This window comes from Rhinolophus sinicus, chromosome X (genome assembly GCF_036562045.2).
Source record: "Rhinolophus sinicus isolate RSC01 chromosome X, ASM3656204v1, whole genome shotgun sequence".
NCBI classification, from domain to species: Eukaryota; Metazoa; Chordata; class Mammalia; order Chiroptera; family Rhinolophidae; genus Rhinolophus; species Rhinolophus sinicus.
In genome coordinates this window covers 79,271,576-79,289,296 of record NC_133768.1, presented here as the reverse complement: position 1 = coordinate 79,289,296, position 17,721 = coordinate 79,271,576, and the positions used below count along the sequence as shown (strand labels likewise).

The 17,721-nt window shown below is 39.5% G+C and overlaps 1 pseudogene; it reads left to right on the top strand.

Annotated features, from left to right (window-relative positions):
* The first annotated feature begins 341 nt into the window (after positions 1 to 341).
* LOC109438300 (eukaryotic translation initiation factor 3 subunit M) lies at positions 342 to 7,535 on the top strand (annotated as a pseudogene).
* The last annotated feature ends 10,186 nt before the right edge of the window (positions 7,536 to 17,721 follow it).

The window sequence follows — 17,721 nt, the reverse complement described above, 5'->3', positions numbered from 1 at the left end:
CAGCAGAATACTTTTGGATTGAGGCAAGGATTTGTGGTGGGATTGAAGACAATAATGACAGAATAAGTTGTCATGATAATGGGAGATTTAATTCCTAATGTGAGAAATGTTGAGACTGAATTTGCAAGTGCTATTTTCATGAGACATGGTAAAATTTTCTTTCTTGGCTGATGTTTTCAAAAAAAGATGGTGAAACTTGATGCATTTGAGGCCAATTATAAAACAGTGACAAAGACTTGAAAAGATACTGTTTACCAAGAAAGAAATGATTTGTCTTATTATCTTTGATTAATGGACTGCAGATAACTTAAAATTTTTACCTCCACCATATTTAGACAAATATGGACTTCACCTTATATAGTCCAGGTCTGACAAGTTCTGTGAAGCAGCCAAGTAAGTTGCCAAAATATCAAGATAGTATGTGAAGTGGAATATTCCCTAGTAGTTTAGTAATTGTAAGTATTGTATCCCAGTTTTCAACTGTTTTTCAGTCTCAGTGTTCTTATACTATTTCAGCGACATATCTATCAGGATATATAGCTTGGCCTCAGTGCTGATATTCACAAGTTCAAGTATGCTGAGCATATTGTGATTTATGTCGGTAGTATTTATTTTTGCGGAAGTTTGAGGAGGGCATACAGCAATCCACTAAAAACTCATATTAGACATTTTATTTTTTCAAAGATCTTTCTTGGCCAAGCTGCCTATAAAATTCTGTACTGTTTTAAAATTTAATTTTTTTTTATTAGTTTCTGGTGTACAAAGCAACATAATAGTTAGACTTTTAAACTCCTCATAATGTGATAACCCACTGTGGGGACAGACAGTTTCCAGGCTCTCAGCCTCACGTGGAAAGGTGCTGGCTCAGGTAGTAAATGGCCATGAACTGTGATCAAATGGCCATCAGCTGTGGCTAGTTGGCTGTCAGCTGTAACCAGTGAGCCATTGGCCATGAATATAACCGCCGTGGCTACACTAGCAGAAAATGGGGGCAAGCAAGAAGATGATGGCTGAGCTAGCAAGAGCGAATTGCAGAGAGGTGGTGCTGCCAGTGAGAATATAGTGGTATGACTCCCCCATCTATGACTCTGTGAGTGTTCCTTTTTGGCCTCACCATATCCTGCGTTTTTATGTGGGGAGAGGGACCTGAGACCCTGCATGAGTTCCTGCATGACAAATGGCGCAGCGAGCAGGGTACGGTGCCGGCCAATGCTCTCTGAAGGGCGGTGGAGTAGTTTGTGTGTATGAACACTCAGTCTCAGGAAGACCAGGAGGAGCAGCTGCCTGAGAGCTGGACCCCCAGGTAGGGGTGGAAAGACGTGGATGGTTCCCCAACCAGCATAGGCTGGAGAAAGTGAAGGTTGTTGCAGCCCTGTGGGCTGGGAAGTTCTTGCTGAGGCAGCCTGGATGCGGGACTTGTCCCAGGAGGAAAGGCTTGCTGAGTCCTCCGTGGGAGATGAGGGTGAGGTCAAGGTCATCCCTCACATCCAGGACAGCCCTGGCGAATGACTATGGACTATGGGGAATTGTCTTTCATCCCTAATTTAATGGACTGCTTGACTGTCTGTTTAGGAACATACCACCACGTAGTGGAACTGGCATATGTTTGCTTTTGTGTCTCGACCAGCCGCCATGGAGAATATGTGAGAAAGACTGGCTGTGCCCAGGAAGTCTGGCTGTGCCAAGAGAGAGTGGCAGTGCCTTGAGAGCCCTGTCTGAGTCCAAGAAGTCTGGCTGTGCCCAGAGAGAGTGGCAGTGCCCTGAGAGCCCTGGCTGAGTCCAGGAAGTCTGGCTGTGCCCAGAGAGAGTGGCAGTGCCCTGAGAGCCCTGGCTGAGTCCAGGAAGTCTGGCTGTGCCCAGAAGGACTGGTGGTGCCCTGATAAACCCTGGCTGTGTCCAGGATATTGCATTCACCTTCAGGCTCCTTGCACAGGGCCCCTCGCAGAAGACGCTTGTTGCACAGATTGTGAGGCGAGACCCTGTAGGGGTGGAGTGTGGGGACAGAGCCAGGAATGCAGTTTCCAGGCTCTCAGCCTCATGTGGAAAGGTGCTGACTCAGGTAGTAAATAGCCATCAACTGTGATCAAATGGCTATCAGCTGTGGCTAGTTGGCCGTCAGCTGTAACCAGTGAGCCATTGGCCACAAATATAACTGCCATGGCTACGCTAGCAGAAAATGTGGCCTAGCAAGAAGATGGTGGCTGAGCTAGCAAGAGTGGATTGCAGAGAGGCAGATGCCGCCAGCGAGAATATAGTGGTGTGACTCCCCCATCTATGGCTCCGTGGGTGTTCCTTTTTGGCCTCACCATATCCTGCGTTCTTATGTGGGGAGCAGGACCAGAGAACCCACGTGACTCCCTGCATGACACCCACCCCCCAAGCTACTACCCCTCTGACATCTTATATAGCTGTTACAATACCATTGACTATCTTCCCTACGTGTACTTCACGTCCTGTGACTATATATGCCTATATATTTAGTTATGGTTGAAATTCAATATTGATCTACTTCAGCTCTTCAGGAGTATAGCACATTGGTCAGGCATCTACACAGTCTATGACATGATCCCTCTGATAAGTCCAGTGCCCATCTGGCAACTTACATGATCTTTACAACATTGTTGATTATATACCCCATACTGTATTAACTACCAATTTATATTTCCTAATGCCTTCAGCTTTTTCACCCTGCCCCCAACCCTATTCCCATCTATCACCCTGATAGATCTAGTACCTATCTGGCACCATACCTAGTTATTATAATATTATAGACTATATTCCTTATACCGTGACTACTGTATAACAGCCAATGACTACTATTTAACAACCAATTTGTACTTCTTAATCCCTTCCCTTTTACCCATCCTTAACACCCCTCCTATCTTAAAAATGTCCCTCTAAGATTCTTTGTAATACTGGTTTGCTGGTGATGAATACCTACAGCTTTTTGTTGTCTGGGATACTCCTTATCTGTCCTTCAATTCTAAATGTTAGCTTTGCAGTGTAGAGTAATCTTGGTTGTAAGTCATTGGTTTTCGTCACTTGGAATATTTCCTGCTAATCCTTTTTTGCCTGCAAAGTTTCTGCTAAGAAATCAGTTGACAGTCTGGGGGCTCCCTGTTAGGTAACTAACTGCTTTTCTCTTGCTGTTTTTAAGATTCTCTCTTTGTCTTTAAACTTTGGCATTTTAATTATGATGTGTCTTGATGTGGGACTCTCTGTGCTCCCGGGGCTTGTGTCTATTTCCTTCACCCAGTTAGAGAAGTTTTCTGTCATTATTTCTTCAAACAGATGTTCAATTCCTTGTGCTCTCTCTTCTCCTTCTGGTACCCCTATAATGCAAATGTTGGTACACTTGATATTGTCCTGGAGGTCCCTTCAACCCTCCTCAATTTTTTGGGTTATTTTTTCTTTTTGCTGTTCTGGTTGGGTGTTTTTTGCTACCTTATTTTCTACATCGCTGGTTGGATCCTCTGCTTCATCTTACTACCGTTGATTCCCTGTAATATGTTCTTCATTTCCATTATTGCATCCTTTATTTCTGACTCGTTCTTTTTCATGTTTTCCATCTCAATTTTTATGCTTCCTATCTCTCTGTTGAAGTTCTCTCAGAGATCATTGAGTATCTTTTTAACCAGTGTTTGGAACTCTGTGCCTGATAGATTGCTTATCTCCATTTCATTTAGCTCTTTTTCTGCAGCTTTGTTCTATTCTTTTATTTGGGACATGTTTCTTTGTCTCCCCATCTTGGCTGCCTCCCTGTGTTTGTGCTATGTATTAGGTAGGGGTGCTATGTCTTCCAGACTTAGTAGAGTGGCCTTATGTAGTAGGTGTGCTGTGCAGTCAGTGGCACCATCTTTCTGGTCACCTGAGCCACACACTCCAAGTGTGTGTGCCCTCCTCTTGTAGTTGAGCCTTGGTTGATAATTGCACATAAATGGGAGGTACTGACCCTTGGGCTCACTGGTTGTGAGGACTGGCCTTGACTACAGTGGAAGAGTTCCTGTGCAGAGGCTGATCCTACAGAGCAGGATCTGCCTCAGCAGGACTCTCATGCTTGCCCAGTCTTCCCCTTGCATGTATTGTTCTTGGAGGTGGCTGGGTGATGCTCCAGCTCGTTTTGAAGCTGGCCACTGGGGATGCCAGTACCGGGACACCTTGGAAAAGATCCACTGTACGTCAAATTCATCTATAGCCTGTGCCCCACCTGGGGCCACCCAGCAGGAGCCACAAAGAAATCTGTGGATGGCTGCCACCTGTGCCATGCTGGGAGGTTCCTTAAGAGGCCAAGCCATGAACCAAGGCTGGCTGCTACTAGTACCACACTTAGGGCTGCTCAGCCAGAGGTACAGGACACACTCAAACCAGATGCTCCTTGTCTGGGTTCCAAAAACCTTTGAGAGACCCTAGGAAAGTCTGCAGCATGAGCCAAGGCAGGCGGTTTGTATGAAAAAGCCACTGGAAGCAGTTTGGGTGTGTCTGTAAGTTGGGGGGGTGGGGTCTCAAATCACCAGGGCATGGCGAAAGAACAATGGAGATTCAGATATGGAGGCTGCCTGTGTCTGCATGTGGGGAAGGGAGAGGGCTCAACAAAGAAACAATGGCCTCCATCAGCTTCTTGTCCAGGAGAAAGCCACTTCTGCAACCCCCATCCCAAGCCAGACAACTCAGTTTCCCACCATATGTTCCTGCTGCCTTTCCAGCTTCTGTCCCAGTGTTGGAGCTCAGAGCAAGTGATTCTATTGGTGGGTAAGTCCGTGCACAGTCCCTTTAAGAGGCTTGCCTGGGAGTGCAGCCCCTCTCAGTCTCATGCAGACACAATTTCTGCTGTTTTCAAAGCCAGAAATTATGGGGACTTTTCTCCCCGGCACTTGAACCCTGGGTTGGGGTGTGGCTGGGATGTCTTACTCCTCTGGGAGGTTGGAGGGGGTAACCTATAGCTGAAATATCCCTCCCAATCTTTAATGGTCATGCACAGGTGTGGGACCAGCCTCTTCCGCATCTCTGCCCTTCTTACCAGATTTGAGGTGCCTTCTTCTGTGCATCCTTAGTTGAAGGGCTTCAGTTAAGATGTTAGGTGATTCTCAATGATGGTTATTCTGTAGATTAGTTGTAATTTTGATGTGGTTGTGAGAGAAGGTAAGCACAGAGTTTACCTACCATGCCGTCTTGGTATTGGATTCTGTATTTTTTAATTCTTTACATATTGGGAAGTTTCTTGCTCCTATCTTTCTTGGACTAAGTATACCCATATCGCCTTCAGTTACTTTATTCTTTGTTATATCATAAACATCTTTGTAGAAGCTCATCCAGGTGCTCATTTTTATCTGGACCCACTCATCTTAGAAGACCCTTTAATGGACCAATTTTTGTACTTCAGCAAGTACATTTTTAGATTCACCCCAATAGCTTTTCAACATATTTCTCCCTAACAGTGAATTTCAATATTGCATGTTAAATGAATAAAGTGTTTTGCTTTCAATATGTTATTATTTAAATGCTTCTATGATATTAAAAATATTTGTTGAAAAATTAATTTGCCCTCTTGTACAATCCCCCTTAATAAAACAATAAAAAATAATTAATTTGGACTTTTCCAGCAAACGTGGTTTTCCAGTGGAGGGTCCGCTGCTCCCTGGCCTTCACCGTGAGTGTCCTGGCCTTCATTGACATTAGTGAGGATGATCAGGCTACTGAGCTTCGAGCTTATCTGAAATTTAAAGCTAAAATTTCAGAGGAGAACTCAGAAGGTGTACTTTGTGTAGATTTAGCCCAAGTTATTAAAACCTGTGATGAATGTGTGAAAGAAGATGATAAAGATTTTGAAAGTGTGATGAACAACTTAGTATCCCTCCTATTGATCGTGGAACAGGATAAGCAAGAATCTCCGAATCAAAAGTTCAGGGAAATGGTAATATTTCATTCTTTATGGCTGTGTAATACTCCATTGTATAAATATACCATAGTTTCTTTATCCAGTCATTTATTGATGGGCATTTTGGTTGTTTCCATATGTTGGCTATTGTGAATAGCACTGCAATAAACATAGGGGTGCATATATTTTGGCATGGATGAACCTAGAGAATATTATACTAAGTGAAATAAGTCAGACAGAGAAAGATGAATACCATACGATCTCACTTATATGCGGAATCTAAAGAACAGAATAAATTAACAAACAACAGAAATAGACACAGAGATATAGGGGGAAAAAACTGAGGGTTGCTAAGTGGGAGGGCGCTGGGGATGGGGAAGAAGGTAAATGGATTAGAAAGTACAAATTATTAATCACAATATAACCATAGGGATATGAGACACAGTTTGGGGAATATAATCATTAATGTTGTAAAGATTTTGTAGGGGGTTAGATGGGCACTTGTCTTATTAGGGAGACCACTTCATGGACTATGTAGATATCTGACTACTGTGCTGTACACCTGAAGCTGAAGCTGAATAATATGGAATATCATATATATATATATATGGGATGTGGAGTACAGCATAGGGAATAGTTGTCAGTGGAATTGTAACATCTATATACAATATCAAAGGGGTAGTAGATTGGGAGAGGAGATTATCACTTTGTGAGGGGTGTAAATGTCTAACTATTACACCTGAAACTAATAAAAAAAAAAAAAAAAAAGAAAGGGCCAGGGAAAAGCTGGTCAAATTTTGGGAAGGTGAATACCCATCTCTGAGACAACAGTTAAAAAGCAACCTTTTCCATGTGTTGGATAAGAACACTACTGTAAGATATAAAATATATTTCAGGCTCATTAAAGTGGCAGCATCTTGTGGGGCCATCCAGTATATTCCAGCTGATCTGGATCTAGTTAGAAAATGGATTTATGACTAGAATCTCACCACTGGAAAAAAAATACACCCTTTCAAGGCTACTTTGTGAGGCACTTTTGGATTTTAAGAAAAGTGATGCTGCTTCAAAAGTAAAGGGTGAATTGCTAGGATGTTACATGGGGGACAATGCTTCCCAGGCTTGAGTTGATGCTCACAGGTGTATTGTAGGAGCGCTGAAAGATTCAAATGCATTTCTTTTAATTCATCTTCTTACTTTAAATCCTGTAAAGTTTCTGGAAGGCAAGCTTATTCGTGATCTCTTAAACATTTTTGTGAGGGCTGAATTGGCATCAGATGTCAAGTTTTATCAGAATAATAAATATTTCATAGATTCACTAGGACTATTACATGAACGAAAGAGGGCAAAAATGAGACTACTTACTTTTATAGGAATGGCAGTGGAAAATAAGGAAATTTCTTTTGATACAATGCAACAAGAACTTCAGATTGGAGCTGACGATGTTAAAGCATTTGTTATTGGTACAGTGAAAACAAAAATGGTCTATTTAAAAATTGATCACACCCAGAAAAAAGTAGTTGTCAGTCATAGCACATATTGGACATTTGGAAAACAGCAATAGCAAAAACTGTATGACACACTTAATGGCTGGAAACAAAATTTGAATAAAATGACAGACAGCCTTTTGAGTGTTTCTGATACCTCATTTGTTATGCTATAAATATAGTTTTATTTTTTTCAGGAAAGATACTAAATCATACTAAAACATTATAACCCAAAATTTGACTATAGTCTGAACATTTGTTGTCTAAAATTAAAAAAAAAAATAAAAGAAATCACAGTCTTCAGAGGGTACAAAGTAATAAATTACAAAGTGTCACTGTGTCTATCTTGTATAATACATAAGTTGTGTTCTGTAAGGAAGGGTTTTGAAGGTGCAACAAAAGATTTGATGATAGGATATATGGAGGAAAGACAATTTTAAGGGGAATTGGATGCTAACAGAAAACTTTGCAATGTGAGTAATCTTAAATGAAACACTTGTTGGGCAGAAACATAATAGTAATACAATTTCATCACATCAGAAAAAGTTGGGAAAGTGAGTACGTCTGTAAAACTTTAGATGTAACAGTCATTTTGCTTTGGTCAAAACCACAACAATATTTCAGTTCACCACTGAAAGCATTATTTAAATCTGTTGTCTATTTCAACATCTCTTCTGCTTTTCTTTATTTAGGTTGGTTGTTATTTTCTGAGTTAGGAACTTTTCAATTTTGTTTATTTCATTTGGTATCAGGCTCTGCCAGTCATCCTCACCAGTAAAATGCACAGCTAAATCAGTAGTAACTTTAATCGTGATTAAAGATACTTGAAAATGGCTTTGTGGTAGACTTTTTATTTCAGAGGCTTTGTTTTCACCTACGAAAGACCAAATTTGTTTTACTACTGAAATTATAACTCGCGTTCTAAACACTCATCAACAAAAGAGTTGAAAGAAAATCCTAGAGACGTCATCAAAATTGCGGCATGAGGCAAGCCTCTCGAAATCTCCCCTGGAATTTACAAAAAATTGAACAACTATAACTCCACAAAGGACTCCCTGCACAGCAGACAGACAGACGAAGAGGATAACTACTGAATTCACCTAAAGGTGGGCAAATTGCATGAGCAGGGGAGGAGGGAAGGGAGAAGTGTGGAGCTGAGGATACGCGGGTGGAGGACAGAGCCCTAGCTAAGTGTTCTGAGCTCACTGCATCTCGGAACTACCGCAGCTGTGGGAGACAAAAGAACTCGGAGTGCTAGGGCTCCGCTTATGGCCTACAGGGCTGAGGGGGCAGCATATAACATGGCTGAATCCAACGCTCATAGCAGAGACCTCAGAGAAAAGACTGAGGGAAGAAGGCTGAAAATAGTGGTTTAAGCCCTCACTGCCCAGCAGAGAACAGAAGCCTTAGGCACTGAGACTAGCTGCTCCCTTCTTACCCTCCCAGACCTTGCCCTGCCCCACCAGACCAGTGCTACAAGTGGAAAAATAGCAGTGTCAGATAAAAAGAACAAAATATTTGCAGTTCTAAGAACTGTGGTCCACAGAAACAGATTCACAGCCCAACTAGTTCTGGCAAAGGGGAGGGAGCTAAGGAAGCAAGACTGGCTGTGTTCGTGGTCGCTGCCATTGCTCTGGGCCACTTATGACAACCAACCCTACCCCTGTCCCCACCTATCTGGGTGGATCCATGTAAGAGTAAACAGAACTGCTGAAACACACGGGCTCTGAATCTGTTGCACAAAGGACATTGGAACTCAAAAACTCTCTGCATCACCACACGGACGTGCCACCCTATGGCCCAGGCAAAATCTTCACAGAGGAGACGCCCGCCGTCCAGGGAATTCCCCCATTGTGTGAGAAGGAGGAATAGTGCAGAAAAAATGTAAGACTACAATGTGACAGAGAAAAAAAGGTTGCAGTCGGAAAGAAAGTAAAACATTCTACCAAGAAGTATGGAAAACAAAAGAAAAACCTCTTCCTATCAACCTGTGGCAAAAGCCACTCCTGTAGATGTGTAGGGAGAGAAATAATACATCAGCAATTGCCATGAATAACCAAGGCAACAAGATGCTCAGAAAGAAAGTGAAAAGGCTCCAGAAAAGGAAATTAAAGATATGGAAATATGTGACTTAGATGACAGAGCATTCAAGATTGCAGTTCTGAAAAAACTCAACGAGATGCAAGAAAACACAGATAGGCAGTTAAATGAACTCAGAAACACAATGAAAGAACAACATGAGCATTTTACGAAAGAGATTGAAATTTTAAAAAGAACCAAATAGAATTTCTAGAGATTAAGAACTCAATAGAAGAAATTAAGAATAAAATAGCCAGCGTAGGTAATAGAGTTCACCAGATGGAGGAAAAAATCAGTGATATCGAAGATAGAAACCTGGAAATGACACGGATGGAAGAAGAAAGAGACTTGAGACTTGAAAGCAATGAAGAACTCTACAAGAACTTTCTGACTCCATCAGAAAGAGCAACATAAGAATAATGGGCATACCAGAAGGAGAAGGGAACAGAGAATATATTCAAACAAATTGTCGATGAGAACTTCCCAAACTTGTGGACAGAACTGGATCCTCGAATCCAAGAAGCAAATAGAACACCTAGTTACCTCAATCCCAACGGACCTTCTCCAAAGCACATTGTATTGAAGCTGTTTAAAATCAACGACAAAGAAAGAATCCTCAAGGCAGCCAGGGAAAAGAAGACGGTAACTTACAAAGGAAAGCCCATTAGATTATCATCAGATTTTTCAGCAGAAACTCTACAAGCCAGGAAGAGTGGAACCAAATATTGAAACTATTGAAAGAGAGAAATCATGAGCCAAGAATAATATATACAGCAAAGATATCCTTTAGATATGAAGGAGGAATAAAGACCTTTCCAGACATGCAGAGGCTGAGGGAATTTTCTAGTACACGACCTGCACTACAAGAAATACTAAAGGAGGCTATTCGACCACCATCAACAGGGACATTTTGTGGCAACCAAAACTCAAAAAGGGGGAGAGTAAAGGCCTGAACCGGAATACGGGAATGGAGAAAGTAAGCGTGATGCAGAAAATGGAATACTTTAAATATCAAACTTTCTTTTACATAAAGTTAAGGGTAAGCACTTAAAAAAAATACAGAACTGAAATATATACTGTAATAAAAGAAGAAACAGAGGGAAACATCATAGAATACCACCACACAGAAATAATAGACAACAAAAAGGCAAAGAGACCATGGAGACACAGTCTTGCCAGAAAACTAAAGATAGAATGACAGGAAATCCTCACATATCAATAATCACCTTAAATGTAAATGGACTGAACTCACCAATTCAAAGGCACAGAGTAGCAGATTGTATCTAAAAACTAAACTCAGCCATATGCTGTCTCCAAGAGACACATCTCAGCTACAAGGACAAGCATAGACTCAAAGTGAAAGGGTGGAAATTGACACTCCAAGCAAATGGTACCCAGAGAAAATCAGGTGTAGCCATAATGATATCAGATGAAACAGACTTCAAGGTGAAAAAGATAACAAGAGACAAAGATGGACATTTCATAATGGTGAAGGGGACTGTACAACAAGAAGACATAACAGTCATCAATATTTATGCCCCCAATCAGGGAGCACCGAAATATATCAAGCAACTACTAACAGAACTAAAGGGAGAAATTGACCAAAACACAATTATACTAGGGGACTTAAATACATCATTGACAGCTATGGATAGATCATCCAAACAGAAAATAAATAACGAAATAGCAGCCCTAAATGACACATTAGATGAAATGGACATAATTGACATTTATAGAGCACTTCATCCTAAAACATCAGACTATACATTCTTTTCTAGTGTACATGGAACATTCTCAAGGATAGACCATATATTGGGACATAAAATCAGCCTCAGCAAATTTAAGAAGATTGAAATCATACCAAGCATATTCTCTGATCACAAGGCTTTGAAATTGGATATCAACTGCAAAAAGAAAGGGGGAAAAAAACAAATATATGGAGATTAAACAACATTCTTTTAAAGAATGACTGGGTCAAAGAAGAAGTTAGAGGAGAGATCAAAAGATACATAGAAACAAATGACAATGAAAATACATCCTACCAAAATTTTTGGGATGCAGCGAAAGCAGTTTTAAGAGGGAAATTTATCTCATTACAGGCCTATCTCAAGAAACAAGAAAACTCCCAAATAAATAACCTCATGTTACACCTTAAAGAACTAGAAAAAGAAGAACAAGTAAAACCCAAGGTCAGCAGAAGAAAGGAAATAACAAAAATCAGAGCAGAACTAAATGAAATAGAGAACAAAAAGACAATAGAAAAAATTAATGTGACAAAGAGCTGGTTCTTTGAAAAGATTAACAAAATTGACAAACCCTTGGCTAGACTCACTAAGATAAAAAGAGAGAAGACACTAATAAACAAAATTAGAAATGGAAAAGGGAAAGTCATCACGGACACCACAGAAATACAAAGGATCATCCAAGACTACTATGAAGGACTATATGCCACCAAATGCAATAACCTAGAAGAAATGGACAAGTTCTTAGAAACATATAGCTTTCCAAGGCTGAACCATGAAGAACTGGAAAATCTAAACAGACCGATCACCAGTAACGAAATTGAATCAGTCATCCAAAACCTTCCCAAAAGCAAAAGTCCGGGACCAGATGGCTTCACTAGTGAATTCTACCAAACCTTCAAAGAGGATCTAATACCAATCCTGCTCAAACTCTTCCAAAAAATTGAAGAAGGGACAATACTCCCTAACTTATTTTATAAGGCCAACATTACCCTGATACCAAAACCTGGTGTGGACAGCACAAAAAAAGAAAACTGCAGACCAATATTTCTCATGGATAGCGATGCAAAAATCCTAAATAAAATTCTAGCAAATCGAATACAACAATGCATTAAAATGATTATTTATCACGACCAAGTTGTGTTCTTCCCAGGGGCACAAGGATGGTTCAACATCCGCAAATCCATCAATGTGATACATCACATAAACAAAAGGAAGGACAAAAATCATATGATTATATCAATTGATGCAGAAAAAGCATTTGACAAGATACAACATCCATTTATGATTAAAACACTTAATAAAATGGGTATAGAAGGAAAATACCTTAAGATAATAAAGGCCATACATGACAAGGCCTCTGCTAATCTCATAATTAATGGTGAAAAACTGAAGCCCTTTGCTCTATGTTCAGGAACACAACAGGGCTGGCCCCTATTACCTCTGCTTTTCAACATAGTGTTGGAAGTCCTTGCCAGAGCAATCAGGCAAGAGAAAGAAATAAAAGGCATCCAAATTGAGAATGAAGAAGTTAAATTATCACTCTTTGCAGATGACATGATGTTATATATAGAAAACCCTAAAGACTCCACCAAAAAGCTATTAGAAACAATCAATGAATACATTAAAGTCGCTGGCTACAAAATCAACGTACAAAAGTCAATTGCATTCCTATATACTAACAATGAAATCTCAGAAAAAGAAATACAAAAAACAACTCCTTTTGCAATTGCAGCAAAAAGAATAAAATACCTAGGAATAAACAACCAAGGATGTGAAAGACCTATATGCTGATAAATGTAAGACATTTTTGAAAGAAATTGAAGAAGACACAAAGAAATGGAAAGACATTCCGTGCTCATGGATTGGAAGAATCAACATAGTTAAAATGGCCTTATTTCTACTGTTGGTGGGAATGCAGACCTGGTGCAGCCGTTATGGAAGGCAGTGTGGGGGTTCCTCAAAAAATTACGAATAGAATTACCATATGACCCACCAATCCCTCTCCTGGTATCTACCCAAAAAATCTGAAAAGAATTATACATAAAGACACGTGTGCTCCAATGTTCATTGCAGCTTTGTTTATGGTGAGCAAGACATGGAAACAACCAAAATGTCCTTTGATAGATGAATGGATAAAGAAGTTGTGGTATATATACACAATGGAATACTATTCGGCGGTAAGAAAAGATGATATAGGAACATTTGTGACAACATGGATGGATCTTGAGAGTGTAATGCTGAGCGAAATAAGTCAGAGAGAAAAATCAGAGACTCATGTGATTTCACTGATATATGGTATATAAACCAAAAACAACAAAAGAACAAGAGAAACAAATGAGAAAGTAAAACTCATAGACACAGACAATAGTTTAGTGGTTACCAGAAGGTAATGGGGGGTGGGGGGTGGGAGATGAGGGTAAGGGGGATCAAATATATGGTGATGGAAGGAGAACTGACTCTGGGTGGTTAACACACAATGGGATTTATAGATGATGTAATACAGAACTGTACAGGTGAAATCTATGTAATTTTACTAACAATTGTCACCCAATAAATTTTAAAAAATAAATGAAAAATAATAAAATAAAATATCATCCAACCACAAAACAAAACAAAACAAAACAAAAAAACAAAAGAAATGCAGATTCTTAATCACCACCACAACACATACTGAATCTAAAAATGGGTAGGAACATTGCAATGTTAATATTAAAAAGTGTACACACGTGAATTTTTTAAAGTAAGACATTGTATTAGTTTGCTAAGGCTGCCATAACAAAATACCACAGACTGGGTGGCTTAAACAACAGAAATTTATTTTCTCACAGTTCTAGAGGCTAGACATCAAAGGTCCAGATGTAGGCAGGTTTGGTTTCTTCTGAGGCCTCTCTTCTTGGCCCTCAGCTATGTCCTCATATAGACTTTCCTCTGTGTGTTCCTCTCTCTCTCTCTCTCTCTCTCTCTCTCTCTCTCTCTCTCTCTCTCTCTCTCTGTCTCTGTTCATCTCTGATGTCTTTTGTGTGTCCAAATTTCCTCTTCTTATAAGGACACCAGTCAGATTGGATTAGGGCCCGCCTTGACAGCCTCATTGGAACTTAACCAGTTCTTTAAATGCCCTATCTCCATATACAGTCACATTCAGAGGAACTGGGAATTAGGGCTTCCACATATGTATGTTGGAGGGACACAATTCATCCCATAACAGACATGATGACTAAATGTAATGTGGTATTCTCGATGGGATCCTGGAAAAGGTAAAGGATATTATGTAAAAACTAAGGAAATCTGAATAAAGTACAGCCTTTAGTTAACAATTATGTGACAGTATTGATTGATTAATTGTAACAAATGTACCATACTGACTTGAGATTATAATAATAAACTGGATGGGAGTTTGTAAAATCCTTGTAGACATGAGTCTTTACTCTGGTATTTACTAGCTATGCTATTAAGCAGGTCCTTTAATTTTTTAAATCTTTACTTTACTTTTCTCATTTGTAAAATGGGAATGTTAACAGTCCCATACATCTTTTAAGATTTTGGGAATTAAAAATGCATAATGTAGGTTTAGACACGTTGTAATCTGTACATTATGATATATATAGATGTATTTTTAAAAATAAACTTTTAAATTTTACAACAGTTTTGAATTTATAGAAAAATTACAAACACGGTACAGTGTTCCAATATACTCATACCCAGTTTCCCTTATTATTAGCATCTCACATCAGTATAATACATTAGTTATAATGAACCAATATTGATATATTATTATTAAAGTCCATACTTCATTCAGATTTCTGTAGTTTTACCTAGTATGCTTTTTGTGTTCCAGGATCTTATCAAGAATACCACATTACATTTAGTCACCATGTCTCCTTAATCTCCTCTTGGCTGTGACAATTTAGATGTGGTTGGAAAAAATTTTCTGCATATGTGCAGAAAATTTACCTTTCTTTTGATACTGGTAATGTCTTGTAACTAAACAAGCACATTCTGAGTACCTTTATAGGCTGTATGAGATACTCTGGAACATTACTTTCCAAGTTTGGCAGATTATCAGAAATATGAGGAGAGTTTTTTCCTTTTTCTTTTTTTTTTTAAGATTTTATTGGGCAAGGGGAACAGGACTTTATTGGGGAACAGTGTGTACTTCCAGAACTTTTTTCCAAGTCAAGTTGCTGTCCTTTCAATCTTAGTTGCGGAGGGTGCCATTCAGCTTCAAGTTGTTGTCCTTTCAGTCTTAGTTGTGGAGGGCGCAGCTCAGCTCCAGGTCCAGTTGCCATTACTAGTTGCAGGGGGCGCAGCCCACCATCCCTTGCGGGAGTCGAACCTGCAACCTTGTGGTTGAGAGGACACGCTCCAACCAACTGAGCCATTCGGGAGCTCATCGGCAGCTCAGCTCAAGGTGCCGTGTTCAATCTTAGTTGCAGGGGGCACTGCCCACCATCCCTTGCGGGACTTGAGGAATTGAACTGGCAACCTTGTGGTTGAGAGCCCACTGGCCCATGTGTGAATCGAACCGGCAGCCTTTGGAGTTAGGAGCATGGAGCTCTAACCGCCTTAGCCACCAGGCCGCCCCGAGTTTTTTTCTTTTTTATATATTTTTTTAATTTATTAAATTTATTAGGTCGACATTGGTTAGTAAATGTATATAGGTTTCAAGTATACATTTCTATAATACTTCATCTATACCTTGTATTGTGTGTTCACAACCCAGAGTCAGTTCTCTTTCCATCACCATATATTTGAACCCCTTTTCCCTCTTCTTTTGAAACACAAATCCCTGGGTCCAACACAGACCTAGTAAATGGTTATCTCCTGGGGGAGTGATTTGGGTGTGACCCAGGAATTTAGTTTGCCTTTTTGTGTATGTATGTATGTATGTATGTATGTATGTATGTATGTATGTATGTATGCATGTATATATGTATGTATAACAAATTCCCCTGGTAATTATGAGACCACTCATCCAGCACAGGTTTGCAGACAGGTATTTGAGATTTACTGCATTTTAATTGGTTCCCTCATTGCCATTACCTAATGGCTAGGAGAAGTTTGATGGAGCATGCAGTTTGCTTATATTGCCACAAGATTCTTATTGGATAAAAGATGAAACTATGTAATTCCTTCCACACATATGAACTGAACATCCATCGATGCCTCCATAATGGTGTATCTGTCCACATAACAAAGAAATAACTCAGTCCTCCAACTAAAATCAGAAAGACATGTGGAATTTAAATCCTGAATTGTGATCAGTATTATCAGACTGGATATCATTTTCTGTCATTCAACAATCATATAAAATTGTAGATAATGTCATGAGGAAAAAAATGTCTTTGTGCTGAGAAGGATGTTGTAGCATAGAGCCAAGAAAATAAAATACTGTTCAGGCAAGTTCCTAACCAACTCAATGCCAGATGATAAACACTGATGAGTTGTCTATCTAACTATTCTCCAGACAATACATATGCCAAACAGCTTTGGCAAGTACAAACACATAAGACAAGCCCATCTAAACCAGAGGCCTCAGGGAGCGTCATCCTCAGTTACAATCATTCCTTTTTAGGAGGTGGTGTGAGTTTATATTTGGAAATATGGTAATTTGAGCACCAGAATAATTTACTAAAGTATTTAGCCAAAAGATAAATTCTTCTGTGACAATTATGCTGCAATAATTTCTTTTCTACTCTTTCTTTTCCTCTCTTCTTTTCTCAGTTACTGTTTTCTCACTTAACATTCTAATGGCAATTTATTAATACTCAATTGTTAGGAGAGCTTGCCAATACAGGAAAATCTATGATTGCTCCCTGGGACACTATCTTCCTGGTATCAAGAATTTCTAAAGTCAAATCAATAAAGTAGAATATTGATCTATAAACATTAAATGATAACTAATCACATTATAGAAAAGTTTGATGACTTCTCCACTCCATATTTGGGTACAACTATTCATTAATTGGAGTATTTACCCTGGTCTGTGTGTTGGTCAATTGCCTATATGCTGTAGAATTCATTTCCTTGCTATAGTCTATGTCAAAACAATCTTTACTAGGTATCTTTGTTCTTTCCTTTCTGAGCAGGTTGGGCCAATATGAGGCACTGGATTATTGGAAGGTGTGAGAAGGCAAGAAGACAAGGTATTTCTGCCCCCTGTCTGTTTCTTCTAGTATCTCAAACAATGGCTGATTCTCATTACTGGCTCCACCTTCCATTACATGATCTCTCCTTTATGGTCCCAGGTCCAGTATAGTTCCAGCTTCCGGGCTTTGGTAATAGCTCTTTACTGTTTGTCACTCTTCCATAGGGTTAAGCATGGCTTCCTGTCATTTCTAATCTCTGAGTTGCCTTGCCTCCTTCTATTTCGCTTCTCAGCGTGTTCATCTACTAACAAATGCCAAGTATTAAATTCCTTGTGTTTGAAACATCCAGAGTGGTTGAAATGTAAGTAATATAGTCAGATAAACTGTCTCTTGGATGATGTTAGAAAAACAATGAAAAAAATTTTCTCAATAATAAGTGTTAATAATAATGA